This window comes from Rattus norvegicus, chromosome 1 (genome assembly GCF_021556685.1).
Source record: "Rattus norvegicus strain SHRSP/BbbUtx chromosome 1, alternate assembly SHRSP_T2T, whole genome shotgun sequence".
NCBI lineage: Eukaryota > Metazoa > Chordata > Mammalia > Rodentia > Muridae > Rattus > Rattus norvegicus.
In genome coordinates this window covers 95,925,532-95,950,401 of record NC_141534.1, presented here as the reverse complement: position 1 = coordinate 95,950,401, position 24,870 = coordinate 95,925,532, and the positions used below count along the sequence as shown (strand labels likewise).

Below are 24,870 nucleotides of genomic sequence, written 5' to 3'. Positions count from 1 at the left end.
GGTTGGTTTTGTTTTGTTTCTGAGACAGGGTTTCTCCGTGTATCCCTGGCTGTCCTGCATCTGTAGACCAGGCTGGCCTCAAACTCCACCTGCTTCTTCTTGAAAGTGCTGGGAATAAAGGTGTGCGCCACCGCTGCCCTTGTTGGTGGCTTTGGATTTGAATCCCCTGGTTTCAGCGCCTTTCTGCCATGAGATCTTGAATGAAGTTTATCTCGGTGTCTTAGCTAGAGTTCCTATTGCTCTGATAAAATGCTGTAACCAAAAGCAGTTTGAGGAGGAAAGGGTTAACTTTGTCTTACAGTTTGTAGTCCATCATCCAAGAAAGTCAGATCAGAAACTCAGGCAGGGCAGGAACCTGGAGACAGAAACTCACACAGAGGCCACGGAGCAGTGCCGTTTACTTAAGGCTTGCTCAGCTCCATTTGTTATGCCATCCAGGGCTAGCCACCCCCGAATGGCACACTGCCCCCTGTGGAATGGGCCCACCCACATCAACCATTAATCAGGAAAATACCCCATAAGTTTGCTCACAGGCCAGCCTAGTGGAGGCGTTCCCTCAATTGATGTTCCCTCTTCCCAGCCTAACCTGTGTCAGGCTGACATAACAACTAACCAGGACATCTGATCTGTTGAGAGGGTGGCCGGCAAGAGATGTCACCGGTAAAGGTGCCTGCTGCAAGCTTACTGACCTGAGTTTGATCCCCAGGACCCACATGGTAGAAGGAAAGAGGCAGTTCCCTCACATGTCCTCTGATTTCAGTATGTGCTGTCACTGACATGCCTACGGTCAATCAGCCAGTCAGGCAGTAGAGGCAGGAGGATGAGGAGTTCAAGGTTATCCTCAGCTACATCCTGAGTCCAAGGCTATCTTGGGCTATCGGATACCCAGTTTCACAGTGGACAGGCAGGAATGTGGGTGCTAGGGGAACAGGTCGCTCTAAGGGTTTGGTGGCTCAGTCGTCAGGAGTTGAAAAGAGTGGCTTATACACACGCAGAGCAAAACAGACAACCTATGCTTGTCCTTCCAATGGGAGTTTCCACGGAGCCCTGAACACAAGTCAGTGGGAGAATGAAGATGTCTGCCGCTGAAGTAACTTTTGCCTTTGCGAGAGGTTGCAGGACTGTAGCTGTGGCCTGCAGTCCCTGCGTTCTGGAGGCTGACTTGGGCCACACAGTGAGACCCTGTTCCAAAAGGGAAAAAAAAAAAAAAAAGGAAAGAAAGAAAGAAATTTGCCAACTTTCTTTTCAAAAGCGTTTGTTCCAGCTCTGTCACCACCCACAGTGACTGAGAGTTCCCCTGGCTCCAGCACTAGCACAGTTGGTGGCATCAGACTCTGACATTTTGGCCAATCTGCTGCGTGTGAAACGGTCACACAGGGTTGCTTTCTCTAAGCAGCTTCGTCGAGGAGGTCTGCCCGTGAGCCATGCAGCCTACCTGGGCTGACTGCAGGCTGGAAGAACAGCATCCTCCCCAGCCCCCTTAGCTCCCCCTCCCCCTCCCCCGGCACGTGTGGTGTTCCTGTAGCCCTTTCCCCTGGGCCCCCAGCATAGCTTCAGAGGCAGGTCAGTCAGGGCCGTGGGCAGTGAGGTAAGGTCCTTCAAGTCAGTGACCCAGTCGTAGTCATTGAGGGTGGCATCCGTCACCAAGGGCACATGCTAAATCATCATGCGGGTTATTAATAGAATGTAGGTCATAAAGAAAACGTGATTAATTGCAGCGTGAGCTCAGCGGCTGCCGAGGGCCTCGGTTTTCCCAAGGCAGAATTCTTTCTTCCTGTATCAGCTCTTCTTTGTTGGAATGTGAGGGAGACAGTGGAATGAGCAGATCTTTCCCTGAGTTGATATTTCAACGATGGGGTGGGGCTGGATATATTTGGGGAATCACCCCTAAATGAGGCTAAACTGAGCAACTTTTTGTCAGTTGCCGAGTTTTTCGTGCCCCAGAGGACGATCTCAGACAGTCTGGAAAGGAGAACGTAGCTCATGGTGGAAGGCTACAGGGTATGCTCAGCTTGGAATGCCCAGGAAGCCACTCGCACAGCTGGCTGCGTGGAGGAGAGAGATGTGGCTACTCATCATGACACACGCTAAGAGAGGGTGTCTAGCCAGGCCCGGGATGGTAACATGCCTGTGATTCCAGCACTCGGGAGACCGAGGCAGGGGATTCTCAGATGTGAGGGTAGCTTGGGCTTTATAGTGGGACCCAGCCTCCATACAAAGAAGAGAAAGCATGTAAGGGGATCATTTTGATTAAGCTCGCATTGCTGTGACACAGTACCTGAGACTGTAGGTTTAAAGGAGGGAAGGTTTACTTTGGCTCACAGTTCCAGGGCTTCCCCCCAGGCTTTCTTGGCCCTTTTGTTTGGAGCTGCCAGGAGCACACCCGGCCATGATAATTATGCATGCTTCAGGAGGGTTCAGTGAGGGCCAAATCCATGTTCGGTTACCTGAGAATAGCCCTCAAAAGATTGCTTTTGGAGTAGCAATTAGGAGTTGTGGGACTCTGGTCAGACACTGCCCCGGAAGCCCATTTTGTGAAACAGGAAGCAAATAGTATGACTGTGAGCCAGGGCTGGGGGCGGGGGGGGGGGGGGAGAGGGGGTCATTTGTGTCATGGTCTTTCCACTGCGGTCTCACTGGAGACTGTGCTCCCTCTGGGGCTGGAGTAGACCTTTCAGTGTCCTCAAGGCTGACCCTGGTCCCCATATAAGTCAGAACCTCAGTCTTCTTGTCCATCGAGTGGACAGGTCAGATAAGATGACAGTGCCCTTTTCCTCAGCCTCACAGTGTGACTGCTCCCTTGGAGAGAAGCAGCTGGGTGTCCTGAAAGGGTCATGTTCCCTTAAACACAGATGACCACGCACTCCTGTTCTCTCAAGTCCCTTCCCACTCTAGTTTTGTTTGTTGGTTTGTTTGTTTGTTTGTTTTTGTTAGGACAGAATTGCCCTGTCTTAAACCTCAAAAGGGACCTAATAGCTTGGAATGCGGGAATCCCAGATCTGGCCTGACCGGTCACCATTTACCTACCATATTCCTCTGGAGAATTTGCCAGCTTGTCAAGTCAGCCCTGGTCAGTCCCTGTCTACTACTAGCTTTTCTCTACAGCAGCAGAACTCCCAGGGCCAGCTCTGATTGGCCTGCTTCAGCCATGCCTCTCCAAGCCCATGCCTGTGGCCAAGGGGAGGAAGATTCCAGCCTGAGAGTCCCTATTGGAACCCGGCCCTGCCGTCTTTCTTTCCCTGCCGTCTTTCTTTCCCTGCCGTCTTTCTTTCCCTAGGATTGTGTTCTTGGCCTAAGCCTGTGGACAGTGAGGAGCTCGGCCTGTGACTGCTGAGCTGCGGCCTTGGGCGTCCTCCCTCCCCAGGGGTTCGGAGAAGGCTCAGGTGTCCCAGCAGGCTGGACTGGCTCTGTTGCCCTCCCTCACCGCTGTCCCCTGGGATGCTCTTTACTTCCTTCTCCACATGGTGTGTGGTGACCCCAGGCAGATAGGCCTCCAGTCTCTTGCAGCCCTCAAAGAAAGAGAGCCAGATGCAGCTGGGCTCCATAGTGCTCTCGCCCTTCTGGACTGCCAAGCTGAGGCAGGAAAAGCTTGAGTCCAGGGTAGCCTGTCTTTGGATGAGTGGGGGAGGGGGACTTGGGGCATGTTGTGGTGGTGGGCACCTTTAATCCCGGAGTTCAGAAGGCTCTGTGGGTTCAAGGCTAGCCTGGTCTGTATAGTGAATTCCAAGACAGCCAGGACTGCATAGTAAGACCCTGGTCTCAGAAAACAAAAATGTGTATAACTAAAGAGGAAGGAAAAAAAAAAATAAGAAAAGCCGTTTCCCTTGCATCCTTAAAGGGCCTGGTAAAATTTTTACAAGCACTTTATTCAGAGGCTTCCTTGTCATCCAAGGAATTTGCTAATGGCAAGTCCAACCGGGACACAGGAGGCATCCTCAGTGTTGTGTTTCTGCTTCCCTCCCATCCTGTGGAACATCTCAAAGCTGCTTGGCCTGCTGAGGAGCAGGCAAGGACCCAAGGGGCTGCTTCTGGGCTCTCGTGAAGTGTGTGTTTTCCTGGAGTTGCTGGCTCTGTGAATAGTGACTGTTGCTAATTTTATCCTATGCCTCCCTAAATGGCCTGGTAGTGAGCTCTGGGAAGCAGTGAGAAGGCAGCGGCCTCTGCCCTTCTGTGTTAGTTGGGAGCTATTTTTCTTGAGAACCAACACAGATGAAAGCCATCCTGCTTATGTAAAAGAGGGACTGTCCAGATGCAGCCTGGGGAGAGCCCATTAACAAGGCATCCATTAACAAGGCATCATCGGGAATTGCAGGATCAGGGGCCTCCCAGCAGTGACCAGGGTGCTAGCTCTTGGCTCTTTGAGTCAGTGGTGGTCCGAGTTGGTCTTCTGTGTTGTTGTTTTTTTTTTTAATAATTTATTTACTTTATTTTTAGATGGTTGTGAGCCACCATGTGGATGCTGGGAATTGAACTCAGGACCTCTGGAAGAGCAGTCAGTGCTCTCTTAACCACTGAGCCATCTCTCCAGCCCTTCTGTGTTGTTTTGATGTAAAGAGATGTAAGGGACCAATCCCCCAGAGTCAGCGAGCCACCTCTTTGCTCACATTCCTCCCTGTCCTGGGGCTGCTGGTCACGGCTCAGCTTACCTGGTGTCCTGGCCAGGAACAGGAAAAGCAGTGCAGTGACTTCAGCATGAAGCCAGGTCTGGAACGAATGCCCGTCTAGGCGGGGCCTTGCGCTGCAGAGGTCCTCGAGCTTGCGTCTGTCCCTGCCCCTAAGCCTCCTGACTGTGCCACCACACCTAGCGTACCTTACTCACCTGTTTCTAAATCACTAGACCTCAGTGGTAAAGTAGCAAGTGTGCGGATGGAGCCAAGCACACCGATGCACACCTCACCCAGCACCCGGGAGACTGGGCCAGCCTGAGCTACAGAGTCAGCCCCGCCCCCAACACACACACACACACACACACACACACACACATGAAATGAAAGAAAAGCAAGCACGCACGGATTTGGTTTGTTTTAGGACATCTCCATCTCTAGATAGAACTGGGGCCTTTGCAACCTTTCATACCCGTTTCCTGTGGACATCTGTGGGTTGCCCCCCTAGATCTCCTCTGACTCAGGGCCATGCATGCTAGCACATGTATGAACAGGCTCTCTTTATGCTTACAGTGCCCCACCAGCTGCCGGCAAGGTCGATATGGGGGTAAAGCACTTGCCAAGCAAGCCTGACAGCCCAAGTTCGATCCCAAGAATCTACATAAAGGTAGAAGACGGGAACTGATTCCCAGAAGCTATCTTCTGATCTCCACACGTGCACATACATGTGTGCTCTCACACACACTTTATACACTCACAATTTCAAAACCTTATCATTCGGACAAATACAGCCAAAACAAATACTCAGGTCATGTCATGCCTAGACTCGTGTCAGAAAAGCCCTGGTTGTCATTTCTCCGCACATAGCTCTCTGAAAGGAACATTCCTGTGTGTCCCACACTTCTGCATCTATCCTTTGTCCTCACTGTCATGGTGGCCATGCACTCCTGCCCGGAGCCTCTCCTGCCTCAGGGCCTTTGCACCAGCTGCCCTGTGGCCTGGAAGCTCTTTCCAGGGTAGTCATAGTGTTGGCAGCCGTGCTCCCCCACCCCGTGTTCTCATCTCAGTTCGTATCAGACACCAGCCAGCCCTGGTCTTGTGTGCTAGTTCAGCCACAGCCTCCCCACTCCCCCAGAATTTCTACTCCCCAAGGAGAGCAGCTCTCCTGACTCTACTGTGTTCTCAGTGCCAGACTTTGATCTGCGTCGGTCAAGTGAGACAGGTGACTGCTACAGCAGGAAAGGCATGACCTTTTCTTTTCCCTTTTCATAGGTATAGTATCACCTTTGACCCTGGCCTTTGACCTTTGACCTTGGCTCTCGTTCGACAACGTTCTAAGGTGCACTAGCATCCAGTGCATGCTAAGGTAAGTACTGTGGCTGTTTGTCTAAGTTTTATAAACAACACACATGCCTCTGTGATATTCAAATGTGCATACAAAGTACCATCAGAGAAGAGAACGGTCTCCATCACTGCCCCTGCCTCCCACCCGCCCTCAGAGGTAAGTTCCGTCATTCACTGCGCCATGTGCTGCTACCCCGTTTTCCCACTCACACATATGCACACTTTGTATTCCAGTCTGTCGTCTGAGAACAGACCCATGCTGTACAGATGCTTCTGGAGCACCCTCGGCAACAGTGTGTCTCAGAGAGCCTTGCTCACGGGCAGTCACACTCAGGGTGTTTGGTTTTATACTGTCTTAATTCAAGTTAAGTTTTATGTAGAGTAAACTCCACTTTTTTTGTTTGTTCTTATAAAGTTCTCACAAAGGAATTCCCCCGATACATAGGGAGACACAGAACGGGCCCATCACCCTGCCGAAAGCTGCCGCTCTTGTCTGCAGGTTTAAAACTCGGCGGCCTCTGGCGTACGATTGAAATGTGTGTGTGTGTAGTGAATACTTATCTGGTGCATAGATCTAAGCTAATTGGGAGAATTTTTACTTTTTTCTAACGAGTGTTTAGGTGGTGAAGTCGGTTTCAGGGTACACGCTCTTTGGTTCCTAATGAAGCGTCCCTGAACGCCTTTATGTTGGGGCGCTGGGGAGGCAGTGTTGCCTGATGCTGGAAGGACAGGGAGGCCCTCAGTGAACCTCGGGAAACCGCGTGGTTCCTCCCTGAGCTGCCAGACTCAGCATGGGTATGCAGGTGTTAGACCTCAGGGGTTGCCACCTTGGTTTGCTTGCTTGCTTATTTGTTTGTTTTCAAGACAAGGTCTCATTATAAAGCCCTGGTCGTCCTACTCCATAGACCAGGCTGGCCTTGAGCTCACAGTCTGCCGCCTGCCTCTGCCTCCCAAGGGTTGGAATCTAAAGGTTGTGCCTCTAGGTGTTGGGTTCCTCTGGAGCTGGAGTTCCGTGGTTGTGAGCTGCCCCGTGCAAACACTGGGAGCCAAACTTGGGTCCTCTGTGCCAGCAATATGTGCGCTTAGCTGCTGAGCCTTCTCTCTTGGTTTTTGTGACAGCTTCTCACACTGGACCAAACAGACTTCCAGTCAGGTTAGGCTGGCTGACCAGTGATCCCCAGGAATCTACTTATCTGCCCCCCAGCCCTGGGATTACAAGTATGTGCCCCAACACCTGGCTCTCTGCACGACTGCCAGGTCCTCGTGCTTGAGCAGCAGACACTTCACTAACTAGGCTATCTCCCCATCCAGTCATGACGTCTTACTGTCCCCCAGTCTGTACCAGGTTCCAGCTCTCTCTTGTCTTTTGTGACTCAGGAAGCACCCCGCTCTGGGACTTCGCACTGTCTGGATTTAGCTTTGTTTGATGTGTTCCCTTGACTCTATCAAGGCGATGTTGTGAATGGGAAGAGTATCACAGAAATGATGTCTCCTCCTCAGGGTGTTAGCCCAGGGACCCACGGTGTCTGTGATTATCACCCCAGTGTCATCCGACTCACTTGGTGGTGCTTGTCTGCCCGGTGTCCCCTGCCAACCCCGCCATCATTTTCCAAATGAAGCCCTGCTGATCCACAGGCTCCCGTCCACTAATGCCAGCATCTGCTCGGAGCTGTCTCCCCTCTCGGTGCCTACTGAGGTGTCTTTGCAATGTCCCCATACCCTCCCCATCTGTTAGCTACAGTTCTTGGCTAATTGGTGCAAAGGGCTAGAGGGAAGGCTGACAACCTTTGATTTAAAAAAACAAAAAAAGTTTCTCACACTCTGTGGTGGGCCAGTGCCATGGCTTGATGCCGCCCATCTCTGTGGGCTTTCCCCGGTTTGGCTGCAGGGTTGCTGCTCTGGTTCCAGATAACACAAAAGTAGGGATTAACTCCAGTGACCCGGGTGAGCACTCCCAGAATCCCCTAGATGACACCACTTTCATCTCCCTGGGCAGAGTGGTGTCCCATCACCACCCCCCTCAGCAAGGCAGGTAGGAAAGTTCATCTAAGTTTCAACTTTCTGGCCAGAGGAAAGGGCAGTGGAGAGAGTCAGATGGCGAACTGGCCAGCAACGTCTGGCTCCGCAGGGGAGCAGAGCGGTAATAATTGGTATTAATGGGAGCTGACTCCGGGCCAGGTCCTGCTGTAAGCACTCTCCACGCATGAGCTCACTCTGTCCTTACACCCACCCCATGAGGTCACCGCCATCATAGCCCTGTAGAAGTGGTGTGAACACTGAGGCACGGGATGGGGAGAGTGCTTAGAGAGTAGTGGGGCCTGGACGGAACTCAGGCAGCAGCCTGTCTCCAGAGCCATGTCAGGCCCGGGTACTCCTGTCCAGCTTCTGTCCGAAATCTTCCAGCCAGGGACAGACAACCTATCTTGCTTTATGCCCGTATGTAAGCCCCTCCCAATAGTCTTGGTCTGATCTGGGGTGTGCCACCAGTCACATATCCAGCCTCCTTGCCAGACTCAAGGAGCATGGGAGGGCTTGTAAATTGACAGGGAAAATACTTTTGGTCTTCCTTTCCCAGCAGACAGTACCCGCACCCTTAGTTATTGTGTCTAAACGGGCCCCACTCTGCCGCCTGCCTGGCGCCCTGCAGGATGCTTCAGACCACGCATCCTATGTACCCCTGTGCTCATCCCGATAGTGCAGCATGTCAGCAGAATGACAAGAGCTGTAACCAGGAAACCCACAGGGCCGTGGGCATCCCAAGCAGACACCTAGCCCTCACTTTGCCTTCTCCAAGTCAGTCAAATCAAAATAGGTTAACAGGGAACCCAAGCACACCAGCCCAGAGTCCAGCTGACCCAGGTTCCTGGCTCAACTGCACACAGGCTGGGCCCACTTGGGCAGCCTAAGCCGCAGGGGCTGCTGTTTGTCCCTAGAGGTGGTTTCAAAGGTTAAATGTGCTTACAAACTTAAGTACCTGGGACAGTGCCTAGCATGGGACGGGGTGGGGGTGGGTGGATCACTTAATGGATACCGATGACGCTGGTGTTGCTGGTGCTGATGGCTTGTGGCTGTGGCAGCTCATATGCGTTTGCCCTTAAAGCTGTAGCTGCCACCTACCAGCAGCTGCAGCAACACCATTACCATTACCATTACCATTACCATTACCAATGTTCCCTGCCGCCATGGCGATCCTTACCCACCAAATGCCAAACTCACAGTGTGTCTGGATGTAACCAGCCTATCTTCTGGGAACGGGAATTTGCTGCTAGCTTAAGGCTTGGGCCAGGAGTTTTCCAAGAGAAAACAGGACTTTTCTTTGGTGCGCGCCAGGAACCCACAGCTGTTGGTCTCCCAGCCTAGTTTCCCATGAAGTCCCTAGGCTTTTCAGCCCTGGCCTCGGGATTGTGACTGCCCTTGACCTCTGCAGTCGGAACACACGGATGCTCTGTACGGCCCATCACCCGAATCCCAAATTAGACCTGACAGTGTGATTTATTCTCTCGGACGGAGCGGGAGGGCAGCGCCCCAGTGGGCGATTCTTTGGAAGGTTGTCAGCCCGAATTAGCCCACACCCTTCATGCATCCGTGCTGCTGAAGCATCCTCCAGCTAACAGGGTCTCCAGGGTGGCTCTGGCTTCTAAGCAGCCTCCTCTGTCTCCAGGGGGCTGGAGGTTGGCCGCGTGTGATTCCCTGAAGAGGTGACTGTGTTTGATGAGGCAGCCTGCAGCCTTATCTAAAGACGTCAGCTCTGGGTGGGACCTTTCATCTTCCCAACAGGAAGTGGAAGTAGCGCTTCCCAGGGAGTAAATGTTCCGTCTGCCCCTCCCCCAGGCCTTTCAGTGCTGTAACCCCTGCAGCCAGAGACTGCCGCTTTCCAGCAGCCACCAAATCCGATCGCAGCGTCTGTGCCCCTAGTGACTGTTCATTCACAGGACTGCCAGCCACTAGCAAGGCTCTAAGGAGGCACTCCTTCTTGGGGACATGTGGCGTGTGGCAGGTCAGGTAGAGCGTTGACTTTATGTTTCAGGGGCCCAGGCCCTGACTAAGGCTCTCCTGTCTTAAAGCTCAGGGACAGGAGGGTAGCCCAGTGCACAGAGCAGTTGCATGCACTTCCACCTCCAGCTGGAAAGGTGAAGAATACAGTAGCCACAGAGTAGATCCCTGTGGTGCCTATTGAGCACCGACTGCATACCATGCCTCCTTGGGACTCTGAAAATACAAAGTGATCCAGTCTTTCCATCTTTAGGAGACCATGGGCTGACAGTGCAGAAGATACAGAGCTCGGGCATTCATGTGAGGAGAGGCTGACGTGTGTAGATACCTGCCATGGGAGGGGGCTGCTTTCCCATGGTGGATGCTGCAAGGAAATCCTGCTGCCCACACAGCCCAGGAGCCCCCACTCACATACAGGTCAGATTCCCTGCAGCCCTGTAGGGAAAAGGCTTACGGAGCCTTTTCCATTGAGTGGAACTGAGATAGGGGTTCCAGTAGGAAGAAAAGGTGGTGCTGTCATGATCAGGAATTCAAGGCCAGCCTGGGCTACATGAGAGACCTCGTCATCCCAAAGTAAACACATGAAAAACCTAGAACAAGACGGTAATGACAGTGAACACCCATAATGCCTGGGAACCGAAGCAAAGGAATCACGAGTTCAGGGCACCCCAGGACTACATGGAGAGACCCTTTCCTAAAAGAACAAAACAAAAAGACAGGGCTGGCAAGGTGGCTCAGAGGGGAAAGAAAGGTGTTTCTGTCAAAGCAGAAGACCTGGGTTTGCTGTTCAGGACCCATGGGATGGAAGGAGAGAGCCATTGTCTCGGTTGTTCTCTCTGACCTTTATAGTGTATTGTGGCATGCACATGCACATGCAGTGAATAAATGTAAAATTTAACTTGAAAGATATAGTCAACATAGCCATCTACCTGTGTTTATGTTATCTACTCTATGAAATATGGCGACTCGTGAAATCAAAACTGGTGTTAGATCTGGGGGCTAAGACGTAGACCTCCAGTGAGGAGCTGGGGTGTGGTCATGGGCCCTCATGTCCCAGAGGCCTACGTATCTATGGTGATATATCCACCATCACTGCAGAGGCCCCCTTGGGATGAGTTATCAGCGCTCCCCAGACCAGGCCAGTTTGCCTTCCTAAAACCCAAACTGCTCAGAATTCCAGAATGTGTGTGGCTCATAATAAATACAGCGTCAGCGTCAACCCACAACTCGTTATCGTTGCTGTTACCATTAGAGCTCAGACCTCACCACTCGTAATGTTGTTACCGAAAGGCGAGTGATAATCACAAGGAGATACCATCACACACGCACTCAGTGGCTCAAAAACAGGAAGAGCACAGGGCTCCCTGTGTAGCCTTGTAGGGACACAAGCCCTTTCCCTACAGGGCTGCAGGGAATCTGACCTGTATGTGAGTAGGGGCTCCCGGGCTGTGTGGGCAACAGGATCTCCTTGTAGCATCCACCACGGTAAAGCAGGTGATGGTGTGGGAAGAGCAGCTCCCACTTAGACTCAGAGAGGCTTGTAGCCTGCTTGGGGGTGTGGGGGAAGGAGCCTAAGGTGTGGTTTAGACCCAACTGTCAAGTGAGTGGTGAGGGTATTGAGTTGGGCTACCTGTTGTACGACACTCTGCCTGGGAGACGTGAACAGATGTCACCTTGCCCTAGATAAGGGGACCAATGACAGATTGCCAAAGGATACCATCAAAGTCCAACTTAATGAGCCAATGAGTTTTATTGGGGTCACTTACAGGAGTATGGGTGAGGGATTACTTACAGGAGCAGAAATAACTTGGAGCTCATTCACCCAGCATCCATGATGGCTCTCAGAAGCTGGGACCCTGGAGCTCGCTGTGCAACTGCAGCTCTACAAATCAGAAAGCGCCTCTTCCAGGCAGCTCTTCAATTCATTGATTTGCCGCTTCCAGGCAATTTGGTTACTTTCTGTCTCTTTCAGGTGGCGTGTCTTGTCTGACAGTATCTTACACTTCTTCCTGTTTATGTAACCTTGAGAGAGGTACCTACTGAATCTGGTCAGTTTCAGGGACTTCCTGAAGCTCTTGAGTTATTTGCATCCTCATCTTAAGGAAACATAGCCAAGAAAGAAGGGAATGTTTCATCTCCCTTTAGAACATCCTGGCTCTATCACTTGGTATGGTGGCTCATAACTTTAATCTCAGCACTCAGGAGGCAGAGACACACCCATCTCTGTGAGCTCTAGACCACTGTGGACTACATAGTTCTGAGCCAACCAGGACTACAGAGAGCGACTCTGCTTCACACAGACAAACAATACCCTGAGTCATAATGAGCTCCAAGGTGGGATGCTTCATCTTGGAGGAGATGGCTACAGCAATGCATCAGTGTGAAGCCTTGTAAAAAAAAAAAAAAACAATGCAGAAGAAGGTGTGAATACCCAGGCGCACAGCTCTAGGCTGGCCAGGTAGCTATGAGAGATGGCAAGATGGCAGGAGCATGTGGTTCTGGGGTGGACAGAAGAGGCCTCGGCAGGAAGAAACTCAGGGTCCTCAGTAAAACATAGTGCTGAAAGCCAGGGGCCCAGGGTCATCATTGGAGGAGGGATGCACCCAGAGAGAGGAACAGTTGCCCAGGGGAAATGTGAAGAGAGGCAGAAAAAGCAGGGAAATGGGGGCCAATGGAGGGAGGAGGACAGAGGAACTGGACCCCTGAAGCTGAAGCCATATGAGGAGCTAGAAGGATACAGAGCTGGCCTCTAGACTCCGATGGGAGGTACAGGGTGGCATAGATACTTCAGGTAAATGTGTGGCCCTATACACATTTATGTTTCCCTCTAATGCTAAGGCCGTGGGTGACACATTGTAACCACGGGCTACATTTTAAATGGCTGCCTCTCAGGTGGGCGGAGTTTAGCACTCTTGGGAAGTGCCCTTGGAATGAGCTGTTCAACCCAGTGGTGTGGCAGGTTCTATGCTTCTGACCTCCCGTCACCAGCAGATGTTAGGAAGTGCGGTCATTGGAAAGGTTGCCCAACTCTCTGAATCCTCCCCAGATTAAACTCCTGACTGCCTTGCTATTGGACAGGCCCGGCCTGCCGTCCCCATTGGTAAACTGGGATCATGGTAGCCCCCTGGAGCTATGAGAAGCTCCTCATACGGCCTCAGCTTCAGGGGTCCAGTCCCTGAGGTGACACAGGAAGCGGAAGCGCTGTGGGTGTTTAGCAAGGAGCTGCTGTTGGAGTTACACTGTGTCACCAAGAGTCTGATCATAACCCCCACTGGCTGGGTGAGCAGTCACTCCGTAGCCTTGTGGCTTACCTGGGGTAACTAACGGAAAGACAGACTATCTAGAGAGATCAGAGGGAGGAGACCTTCTAGAACGGGGTGGGAGGCTTTTCTGAAGCATCAGCCATCAATCTTCATCTCGAAGGTAGAGAGGAGCCCACACACTGGTATGCCGGGGCCCTGTTGTTTGTGGTAGAATATTTCCCCTGCTTACCCAGCAGGCGCATCCATTGCACTCTAGGTGTGCTGACCCCTGCAATTTTCCCAAACTCGGGAAACTCGGCTGCATAATTTGTGGGCCTTGCATCTTCTCTGGATAAACCAAAACCAAACGAGGGCCTGAGGCAGGAAGGTGTTGGCTGTGTAAGGGAAGCTAACAGTCATCCCAGCATTGTGAGGGAAGGCAACAATGGGCCTTCCCACAGTGGGCCACAGTGGGCACAGTGAGCTGCCCTAAGTTTGGACTGTCTTTCTCCTGCCCCTGGGAGTTGCAGAAGGATATTTGTTTAAAGGAAGAGTGTGACTAATTTATTTGTTTTCTTTGAGATGGAGTCTTGCTATATAGCCCTGGCTGGCCTTGAACTCATGATACCCTTGATCAGTTTCCACGGTTTGAGACCACGGTCTCATGGAAGGGTTGCAAGGAATGAAGTGATGGTTTGGTTTTGAATTCCTCTGTGCACATTCAAGGCTTAGCATCCCAGTGCCCTTCTCCTCCAGTAAAGCCAGGCTCATGGTCAGAGGCTCCACCATCGCCCTGCCAACTGGCTGCCCTACCTGCAGGATTCAAAGTCATTTTCTGCACCAGAGAAGGTGCCCCAGTTCTAGATTCAGCCCTAGGACACAGCAGCTTGTTGGTCACTCTAGATCATGGGAGGCCCACAAAGCAGGTCACTGCAGCTCTGACGCTCCTCAGAAAAGTCTTAGGCTGCCATGACTCAGACTGTCCTCTCAGAGCCAAGGCTCCCTCCCGCTCTCCGTATGGGTGTCCTCATTTTCTCCCAGGCCCCGAGCTGCCTGCTCCCTGCTCCTACCGCATCTCCCTGCTTCTTTCATAGGATATCAACCAAGTACTCTTGGCCAGGTATCAGCTGACGTAGGCAGGCCAGCAGGGGTTCCCACACTGCCATTCTCTCCCAAGTGTGGTTTCTCTGTGGGCCCAGAGTGTGGTGGGCACAGGTGCTGCTGTCACCTGTGAATGGTGGCAGATTCCCTGGGTGTGGAAAGTCCCAGGTTCCCCTTTGCCCTAGTTGCCACACTACTGCATGCTGCTGGGTAAGTGAGCAGCCTTGCTGTCCCTTCCTCCACTGTGGCACAGCTCTCAGTCCTCAGCAGAACGGGCTTCCCTTCAGAACATGGGGCGCCCCATGCCCTGTAGCGCTTGGAAGTCCTCACAGCTGTATGGCTTCTTAGCAGCACTGCCTCCATGACTGAGGTGCAGGCAGAGGCCCATCAACAGGTCTCCATCAAGCCCGTCTTTGCTGCCAGTGTGCTGTGGCCAGCCACTTAGTCCTCCAGCACCTGTGAAGGTGTTTTTCTTACCAGTAGTTTGGATCGGTCCTAGGCAAGCATTCTACCACTGAGCCATGCTCCCAGCCTCTCACTGGAGGATTCTAGGCAGGGGCTCTACCACTGAACCCTGCCCCCAAACCTGCCCCAGGCAGGTGCTCTACACCTGAGCCCCACCCCCAGCCCCTCACTGGGGGATTCTAGGCAGGGGCTCTACCACTGAGCCACGCCCCCCAGCCCCTCAGGATTCTAGGCAGGGGCTCTACCACTGAGCCACACCCCTAGCCCCTCACTAGTGATTCTTTTTTTTTTTTTTTTTTTTTTTGGAGCTGGGGACCGAACCCAGGGCCTTGCGCTCGCTAGGCAAGCGCTCTACCACTGAGCTAAATCCCCAACCCCCTCACTAGTGATTCTAAGCTAGAACTTTTCTACTGAGCTACACCCTAAGCATTCTGTTTACTTCTGTTGAGGCTTGCCATCTCGTTTTAAGATGGGGAAGTGACATGCAGGTAGACCAGGTCCCTTGCCTGTGCTATACACTCACAATAGATGTAACAGAGTTGGGACTGGGCTCCAGCCTGCCTGGCCCTGTAGCCAGAGCCCGTGCGCTCATCATTTTTTATTATTGTGTCCTCTGCTTCCTTCAGCTCTTAGCATAATCGTTCAGTGCATTTGTATATTACCTGTCTGCCAGTCAGCCAGTAAACTGTCTTTCTGTGTTTGGAGGTGGAGGTCTGATCAGTTAGCACAGACTAGCCTCCCAGTCCTCCTGGATGGCCACTACACACTACAGCTCAACTGCAGACTTGTTCATTGCATTGTCCCCAGCTCTAGACCAGCACTTGCTCCACAACAGCCCCGTAGGGGACCTTTGCTGAGGAATGAAACTGAGTCACTGTGAAGAGTGGAGGCTGGGTCCCTCAGACAGTGCTGGCAGGAATGTAAAGTAAGGCATCCATGCAAAAATAACACATGGACAGTTTCATACAAACTAAGTACACAGCTGTCAGCTGACCCAGCCGGTGAACTCTTGGGCACGTAGCCCGGAGAAATAAAACCGATGTCCACACAAAAATCTTCCTAGCATTGTCCATGGAAAGCTTTACTCCTTACCACATCTGGAAACAGCCCCGGTATCCAGGTAAACAAAGCTTTGGGGTTTTGGCACTGCTCCTCCGTCCTCAGCAGAGAGAGCTGTGGTGGGTGTGTGAGGTAGGCTGAAGGAACCATGGGGGACAGTGCTGAGTGAGAACGCTGTGCCGCGCGTCCAGTAGGAAGCATTTGCTCATGGAAGAGCTACAGGGCTGGGCCATGGACATATCTACATGGCCAGGAACAGGAGTTGGTGGGAGGCAGTCAGGGCCACGAGCTGCCGCTCGAGGGATCTTAACCATGAAAAAGTCTTCCAGAACAGGGGCGGGGTGAAACCGGGGCTCACTGAAGGTCAACCATACACCCTCCCTGCTCCTGTCACTATGGTGGTGAATACATAAACATGCATGCGATAAGCTTGTGGAGAACACCACACACACACACACACACACACACACACACACACCCCACACCGCACAACACACACTTACACACCACATATAAAGAACCTGTATAATGTGCTGGCAAGGTAGCTCAACACATAATGGCCTGGTCACCCAACTCCAGTCTCTAGAACCCACGTATAGATGGAAGGAGAGAACCAACCTCATAGCCCTCATACGTGTGGCACCACAGACACTCGCTGCGGCACCTGTGCTCCCTCCTGCTGCACAAATTAAAATTCCTAAGAAGAAAAGCTGAGTATGATGTGGTCTCAGTAGGATGGGCGGGGCAGTGCCCAGCCCTTGCAAAGCTATGGCCAGGAGGTTAAAGTTGGCTGAGACAGGAGAGTAACCACAAATTCAGTGGTAGCTCAGGCTGTGGTAGGGAGTTGCAGGACAATACAGGCTGTAGACTGTAAGGCCCTGTCTTAGACAATAAAGGAAAAAAGTCTGAATAAAATCAATAGATTGCATGTGGTCATGATACTGTTCTAGCCTTGTGTCCAGGGTTAGCACGTACAAACTAGTAACTTTTTCTGTTATGTCTCACAATCGCACGTGAGTCTACCGTAATCTCAATAACGATGTTATTCGATGAGATTAATCGGCTCCCGGCATACCCAGACTCAGAACATGGCGGTTGCTACCATTATTGCTGTTCTTGGAACCTCACAGAATCAGTCTGTGCAACGTGTTCCTTTGAGTCTTTATGTGAACTGTAGACTACTGTCTTGCTCAAATTCTCTAATAAGAGACTCTGTATACAAATCTGTTACATAAAAATAAAGGAAAATACACAATCTAAAATTTTTTTTTCATTTGAAAAGTTGCCAGTGTTACATGGTGATATATACCTCTAACCCCAGCATTTGGGAGGTAGGCGTGGGAATGTCCAGAGTTCAAGGTTATCCTGAGCTACGCATTGAGTTGGTGGTCTGCCTGGACTATGTGAGGCTCTGTCTCAAAAAGAAAAAAGTCGTCAGTGGTGCTGGACATGGCGGAACATGTCTGTAACCTTAAGATCAGGCGGGGGTGGGGCTGAGACGGGAGGATCTGGAGTTCTAGGCCAGCCTGGGCTACACAGGGAGACCTTATCTCCAAAACAAACTGAGAAGTTTACTGTGAGATAGAGACAGAAAGAGCGAGGGTGGCTCAGCAGAGGCGGGCCATGGCCAAGAGCGGCCAAGAGCAGCCAAGAGCCGACCTTCAGGCCTTGGAGGGAGCTGGCCAGATTTCGCACCATCACTTGATGGCTGTAGCAGCGGTACAGGGACCCGTGTCAGAGAACAGCAGCTAGAGACATTAAAAGTCACCAACCATCCAGAGAGGAGGAGGAGGACAGCAGACCAGCCCTCAGATGACAGGGTTAGGGCGATGGCTAGGATCCAGGCTGCTTGTTCAACCTCCTGTTTGCCCACATATTTAGGAGGGGGAGGGAGGGATGGAGGGAGGGAGGGAGGGAGGAAGGAAGGAAGGAAGGAAGGAAGGAAGGATGGATGGATGGATGGATGGATGGAAGACAGACTTTGAGCACAGGAAAGCCTCCCTGGCTCCAACCTCTTCATCTTGTAGAAATAGGTTATTCATCACCCCTGGGCTTCCACAGGGCCCCCAAACACTGGAGCCCTCGAGACCCTGTCCTAAGAAGGGGCACAGAGAAGATCTGTTTGGAGGTGCTGGGGACAGTTTACTCAGTATGTGTCAGCCAGACTTAGACAGTTGTAGGCATGTCAGAATTCATCAAATACCACTAGTTAGGGTGGTTGGAGTAAGATGGCCCCATAGACTCTGATATTTGAACACTTGATGTTTTATCAAACAGTACATATTAGATACGGGGGCTTACACCTGTAATTCCTGCACTTCAGGGGCTGAGGCAGGAGGATCAGAGGTTCTGTATCCTCCTCTGCTCTGCTACCTACAGAGTTCCAGGCTAAAAGGAAAGGGGGAGGGGTCACCAAATATATACTAAAAACTTATATTTTACAGCATGTAACTATATTTCTGGGATTAAATACATAGCTATACACTGTCAAATAACAATAGTAATGAAGTAGCCATGTGCCTGGCACTCTCTGCTAAGTGCTTTCCAAATCCCTGTGACAAGCTGTGACTCGGTGCTTTACAGACCTCCAAGTCACAGGAGCACTGGAGCAGGGGCAGGCTGAGTTCAGAGAGAGCTTCCCTTTGTTTTCCACTCCTCTCCAGTGCCCTTTCACCGCATGGGAGCCTTGGGAGGTCCACACCGAGGTCCTCCTCGGGCCATGTGCCATCTCAGAGCACACAGCAGTGGCCCAGATCCTCAAATGCAACCTTTGATGCAGGAACAGAGCAGCTGCAGGAAAGCCAGCCAGGGCTGGGGCTGCCTCTCATCCTCAGCCCCAGCAGCTGGGGACGAACCCCCTGCTGCTGCCAGGCGCTGGGGGACAGAACCTGCCGCAAGGCAGCTGTCATGAGAATGGGGAGGGTGCAGTGGGCCACTCTGCTGAGGCTTCTGGAGCCCTGCATACACAGGCCATCACTGAGGACTGCTCTGTGCCCTCCGAGTTGGAGACACGCCACCTGAGAGCTGCAAGCCATCTCTTTGCACAGGAAGTCGCCTTCCCGTTCCCACCGCTGCCGCTGCCCACTTCTCTCTTGTAGAGATTTTCCTTTAATAATCAAAAAGTTAACTGGCCAGGCCAGGGGTAGTGACACATGTCTGTAATCCTAGTGCTCAGGAGGCCGAGGCAGCAGAATCATAAGCCCAGCCTGGGCTGTGTAACAGGACCTGCCTTAGAAAAACAGAGCAAAGACAGCTGGCTAGCATGCAAATCCACATCGAGATTCTTGTGCTTGAAACACACTGGCACCATCTGGCCAAACAGGAAAGCCATTTCATATGTTCTGCAAGCCCAGGGGTAGGCGACACCAGACTGGATATAATCAGCTACTCAACATGTGTGTCACGGATGCCAGCTCTCAACCTCAGCTTCCTCCTCATGTCCCGAGGTCCCAGAATGGCTTCCGGTGACATCTAGGGCCGCATGCTTTCTTGTCTATGGGCATTGAGAAAGATCACATTGAAAAGACCCTTCCCCCATGAGCTATTGGCCCTTTCAGGCTATAGTTGGTCCATCTTAGGTCATGTGTCCCTGCCAATCAGCCAGTCAGATCAGAGAGGAGCAACTCACCCTGTTGCCTTTGACCAATTGGAGTCCCTCTTTCAGGAGCTGAGGAAGTGGGAATTGACCAGGCACCTCACTGCCCATCACAGGGTAGAGAGGCCTCTCTGTTCTGTTCCTGACTGGAGCTCACACGCTCACAGACACAGTGGTTTGGTAACTTTTGAGAATAAAGCAGTGTGGTTTTCCTTTGGAAAAGGCCTGAGTCCTGTGTCTTTTCCTCCTGCTTGCCTCCTTCAGCCTCACATCCCCACAGGGAGAAAAGCAGAGACTAGAGCCATGAAGAACTTCCTCCTCCTCACACTGGGTCGATATTCTTCCTTTGTTTTCTCTATCCCTATGTCTGTGGTACGGCTATGGCTATGGACCTATTCTTGCGCGATATATTTTGAAGTTTGAGTAAAGGAGCAGCTTCTAGCTGGGCGTGGTGGTTGCACACCTGGGAGGCAGATGCAGGTAGATCGCAGGTAGATCTCTGAGTTCGAGACCAGCCTGGACTATGTAAGAAACCCTATCTCCTAACAAGAAAACGCACCAGCTTCCAAAAACAGCCTCAGGAATGTGTTTTCTGTCTCTTACGGTTTTCACAAAACATCTTGTGTTTGAGAGCTAGCTACAATGTTGTGTACCAGCAGTGACAGTCCAACTGTCCCCCTGGTGCTCCTTGCCACAGCTCACGTTTCTGGTCCCCTAGTGTGAGGTACCAAGTTGTACCAGATCCACACCTCAGCAAAAAGTGCTTCAGAGTGTCGACATGCCTGTGCCTCTGTGAATGTGTGAGCCCCAATTCAGGGTCTGCCTTGGGCAGCAATGGTGGGCTGATGTAAAGGGGACTTTCCTTCTCATTCCACCCAAGCTCCTCCTCACACTCCTCACTGATCACAGCCCTGGCTTCTCGGATTCCTTTTTGTTTGCTTTTGTGGTGCTGCAGATCAAACCCAGTGTCCAACACATACGAGGCAAGTGCTCTCTACCACTGAGCCACGCCCCCAGCCCCTCACTGGGGGATTAGTCTAGGCAGGGGCTCTATCACTGAGCCACGCCCCCAGCCCCTCACTGGGGGATTCTGCCTAGGCAAAAGCTGTGCCACTGAGCCACGCCCCCAGCCCGCTTTGGCTTCTCACCACTCTGCTTCCTCTTCACCAGCCAGCTAACGGGTATAAAATGTGATCTGGAGATGTGCTTGTTTCTCTGTTCCTTTGCTGTTCAGGGATCAAACTCAGGGCCTTGTACACGCTGATTAATAAGTGCTCTGCCACATTTTTAAGATTTGTTCTTTATTATTTTTATTTATGCATATGGGTATGTGTGTGCAGAGGCCAGAAGAGAGTGTCAGACCCCCAGGAACTGGAGTTATAGGTGACTGTGAGCTGCCGGATGTGGGTGTTGGTCACCAGACTTCAAGTGCTCTCAACACAGATCCATCTCCATCGATGGGCAGTCTGGTCAGTACCAGGTATTTCTTGGCAAAGATCGGTGAAGACACACTCAGGAAGGGAGGTTCTGAAGTCAGTGGTCTGGATGCTAATCCAGCCTGTGATCTGGCAAATAGGTGAACCCTCTCTAAGTCCCAGAGCTTCTATGTCTATAAAATGGAGCCGGCGATAGTACGTACCTATGTGCTGGTATTCTGTTGGTCTGATGGGACTGTATAGGTAAAGCAGGTAAAACCACGCCTGCTACATATGTGCTATGACAGTGTTAGCAGTCACTCTTGTTGAGACAGGGTTTCTCTGTATAACAACCCTTGCTGTCCTGGGACTCGCTCCGTAGACCAGGCTAGCCTTGAACTCACAGAGATCTGCCTGCCTCTGCCTCCCGAGTTCCAGGATTAAGCCATGCAGTTACTCTTATTACTGCCTTTGTTACTGGTCTGGTTTGATTTGGTTTGGTTTTGCCTTTTGAGACAGCCTTACCATGTATACAGCCCAGGCTGGCCTTTCAACCTGTCTCAGCCTCTCGGGTACTAAGATCCCAGCGGTGTCCCACTATGCCAGAGTCAGTTGTCACCATTTGACAGACATTGAGCAGTTGTCAGAGGCTGTGTGCAAGAACATGTCCCTATCGTCATAATGGGGGCTGGCTAAATAAAGCTCACCTCGGAGGTGGCAGATAAGGAAACTGAGGCATGGAGAGGTAAAATGCCTTCCCTGAGAGGAGACAGGAAGTGACGCTCACACATGCCACTTGAATATCTGTGTTCCAAAGGGCTTGCTGTATAATCTCTGTACCCTGCCACCCAATAGGAACGAACTGTTTGCTGTGCCAAGCACTGTGCCACTGCTGAGAGACAGTGGACAGCCTACGTCCTCTCCAGAGCTGCAGGTACTCACATCACCATAGTAGCTTGGCTGCAAGCAAATCTAATGCCCACCACCTCCTGCCCTCTGCTGCCTCCTCTGCCCACCAGCCAGCCTGATGGCCATAAAATGGGATCTGGTTCTGTTTTGTTGTTTGTGTTGTGTTTGTTTTGCTTTGTCCACTGTGCTCGGAATTGAATTCCAGGCCCCACACATTCATTGGAGGTGGATTATCTAACATGAAGCCAAGAAAGAAGACAGTTCTAGAATTAGTTAATGGTTATGGGCATCTCTTTCTTTAGGTTAGGGAAGTTTTCTTCTATGATTTTGTTGAAGATATTTACTGGTCCTTTGAGCTGGGAGTCTTCACTCTCTTCTATACCTATTATCCTTAGGTTTGATCTTCTCATTGAGTCCTGGATTTCCTGGATGTTTTGGACCAGTAGCTTTTTCCGTTTTACATTATCTTTGACAGTTGTGTCGATGATTTCTATGGAATCTTCTGATCCTGAGATTCTCTCTTCTATCTCTTGTATTCTGTTGGTGAAGCATGTATCTGCGGCTCCTTGTCTCTTCCTTTGGTTTTCTATATCCAGGGTTGTTTCCCTGTGTTCTTTCTTGATTGCTTCTATTTCCATTTTTAATTCCTTCAGTTGTTTGATTGTGTTTTCCTGGAATTCTTTCAGGGATTTTTGTGATTCCTCTCTATAGTCTCCTACTTGTTTAATTTTGTTTTCCTGGAATTCTTTCAGGGATTTTTGTGATTCCTCTCTATAGGCTTCTACTTGTTTATTTATGTTTTCCTGTGTTTCTCTAAGGAAGTTCTTCATGTCTTTCTTGAAGTCCTCCAGCATCATGATCAAATATGATTTTAAATCTAGAATTAGTTATTGGGTCCACGTGTCAAAGCCCCCAGCCTGTGCTTCGGAAGTCACGTTGACCTTCATGGTTACAAGATGGCTTAAGGACAGGAACATTAAGCTTCTCTCAATGGCGGTGTATCACTAGTTGAGCTCAACAACGCTGTGTAAGGTGAACCAATACGCGTGTGTCTTTAGTGTACAATAGCGAGGCGGAGCAAACCAAAGCAAAGCTCAGTGCCTGTCTCCCACTGTTTGTGGGATCACGGTTATGCTCCTCATCCCGGGTCCTTTCATGTGTTAGCTGTATCTGAACACCCGCTCTCCCGTGTCTGCTTCAGGACAACAGTCCTTCACATCTCTGCTTCAGCAAGACATCCTCTCACCTGTGTGTCCCAGCAAAACGTTTAATATAACCAACTTTCCAAAGACCTAGAAGCTTCCACTTCACCTACCTCTTACTCTCTTATCAGAAGCCCGCCTCTCTTCCACAAGCCTTTTCATCCTCGGGGTTGGCAGGTGAACAGAAAGAAGGGTTGGAATGCTTTGGGGAACCAGTGAGTGTTTGCTCGCACCAGGAAGTGAACTCTGCCTTGCACTCAGATCTGGCTCCAGGGTGTCCTCAAGGCATAGACAAAGCCACCTTTGGTTATGGTCCAAGGTGGGGGATTTTAGCAGTTAAGGACATTTTTAGTCAGCGGGCCAACCTCCTCCAGCAATGCAGCCTCATGCAAGTTATGTTCATTCTCGAGCCTCAATTCCTGTTGTGTACAGAGGGGATAGCGGCAAAACCTCTCTAGGAGGATCGTGCCGATCAAATGAGCCAACACAGGAACAGTGCCTAGAGCGGGGCCTGGTGGAGAACAGGCCTTGTGCACACAGGCTGGGATGTCTCTCCTTCACTCATCAGATGGCCTTGATGAGGAGGGTCACACAGTAGGCGTGACTTGTCCCGTGCCTGATGTGTCTACTGGAAGACAGAAACCCCAGGTAAAGGCAAAGCTCAGGAACCAGATCTGTCCCTGGACAGAAGATGAGTCTGGTGGATGTCTAGACAGAGAAGAATAGTGGGGACAGCATCCGAGCGTCTAGAGGCACATCCCTGTCATCCATCACTCTGATTCATCCCAGCACTCTGGAGGGGAAGCAGGTGAATCTGTGAGTTCAAGGCAAGCTTGGTCTACATAGTGAACTTCAGGCCAACCAGGGCTACATAATGAGACCCTGTCTCAGGAAAAGGGGGGGAAAGTGTGTGTGGGGGGGGTGGCACAGGACAGAAGCATTCAAATTCAGAAGGCTGAAAGGGAAATGCTGGGAGCGGCTACTCCTTTTTACTAAGAAAGCAGCCTTTGGCACAGATGTCTTCCCCTCCCCCTACTGGACTTCCCTTTACCTTTGTAGTAACTAAATTAACCTGCCAGAGCTGCTCTTTGGCTATGCATCCTGTCACCCAGCTCATCTACCTGCCATGGTGTCCTAGGGGACAGTGTTAGCAGCTTCCGTCCTCACTCTGTACACCCAGGTTGTGGTTCCAGAAAGGAAACAAAGAAAAACATCACCCCTCCAACTCCCCACACCCCCACCCCCACCCGTCACCCCCACCCCATCACCCCCCCATCATCCTCCCACTCTCCACCCCCCCACCTCACCTGCAGTGGGAGTGGCACTGCCTGCCCTGGGGTCTGCCGAGATCCCTAGGGAAAGAAGGTTAATAGCCGCCCCCTCTCTGGAGCCGGGAAGGCTGGCTTTGACGTAGAAAATTGTTACATTTTTTCCTTTGGTTGGTTGGCTTTATCTTCAGAAACAAGATTGACCTTGAACCTCTAATTCTCCTGCCTCCACCTCCTGAGTGCCAGGTCAGGACCCAGTTTATGAGAAGCTGGGGGTCAAGCCCAGAGCTGCTCAAGGTAGGTTAGGGCTATGCCCATAGCTAAGCCTCGCCTCCAGCTCCGGCTTAGCCTTGCACTTGGAGATCTCAGGGCTGTGCATTGAGTGAATGGAAATGCGATTGTGTGGGGGCTTCCTTGGGTTTGTTGTTTGGTTTTTTGAGACAGGTTCTCACCCTGCAGCCTGGGCTGGCCCCAAACTTGGTGATGATTGCCCCCACCCATGTTGAGAATACACTAGCAGGGCCTGGGGGTGCACAACCATTATTCCAGCACTTAGAGCAGCAGTTCTCGACCTTCCCTCCTAATGCTGTGACCCTAATACAGTTCCTCTTGCCGGGGTAAGCTCCAGCCATAAAATTATCTTTGTTCTTACTATTCATAGCCGTAGTTTTGC

The 24,870-nt window shown here is 51.4% G+C and overlaps 1 protein-coding gene across 5 annotated transcripts in view; it reads left to right on the top strand.

Moving 5' to 3' along the window:
• Sipa1l3 (signal-induced proliferation-associated 1 like 3) overlaps positions 1 to 24,870 on the top strand; it is a 206,769-nt gene that overhangs the window by 80,228 nt on the left and 101,671 nt on the right. For all 5 annotated transcript variants that reach the window (XM_087653687.1, XM_087653676.1, XM_087653683.1 and 2 more), the window contains exon 2: positions 5,877 to 5,970. The gene's annotated coding sequence lies outside the window, so the exon portion shown is untranslated. The remainder of the gene's footprint in view (positions 1 to 5,876; positions 5,971 to 24,870) is intronic.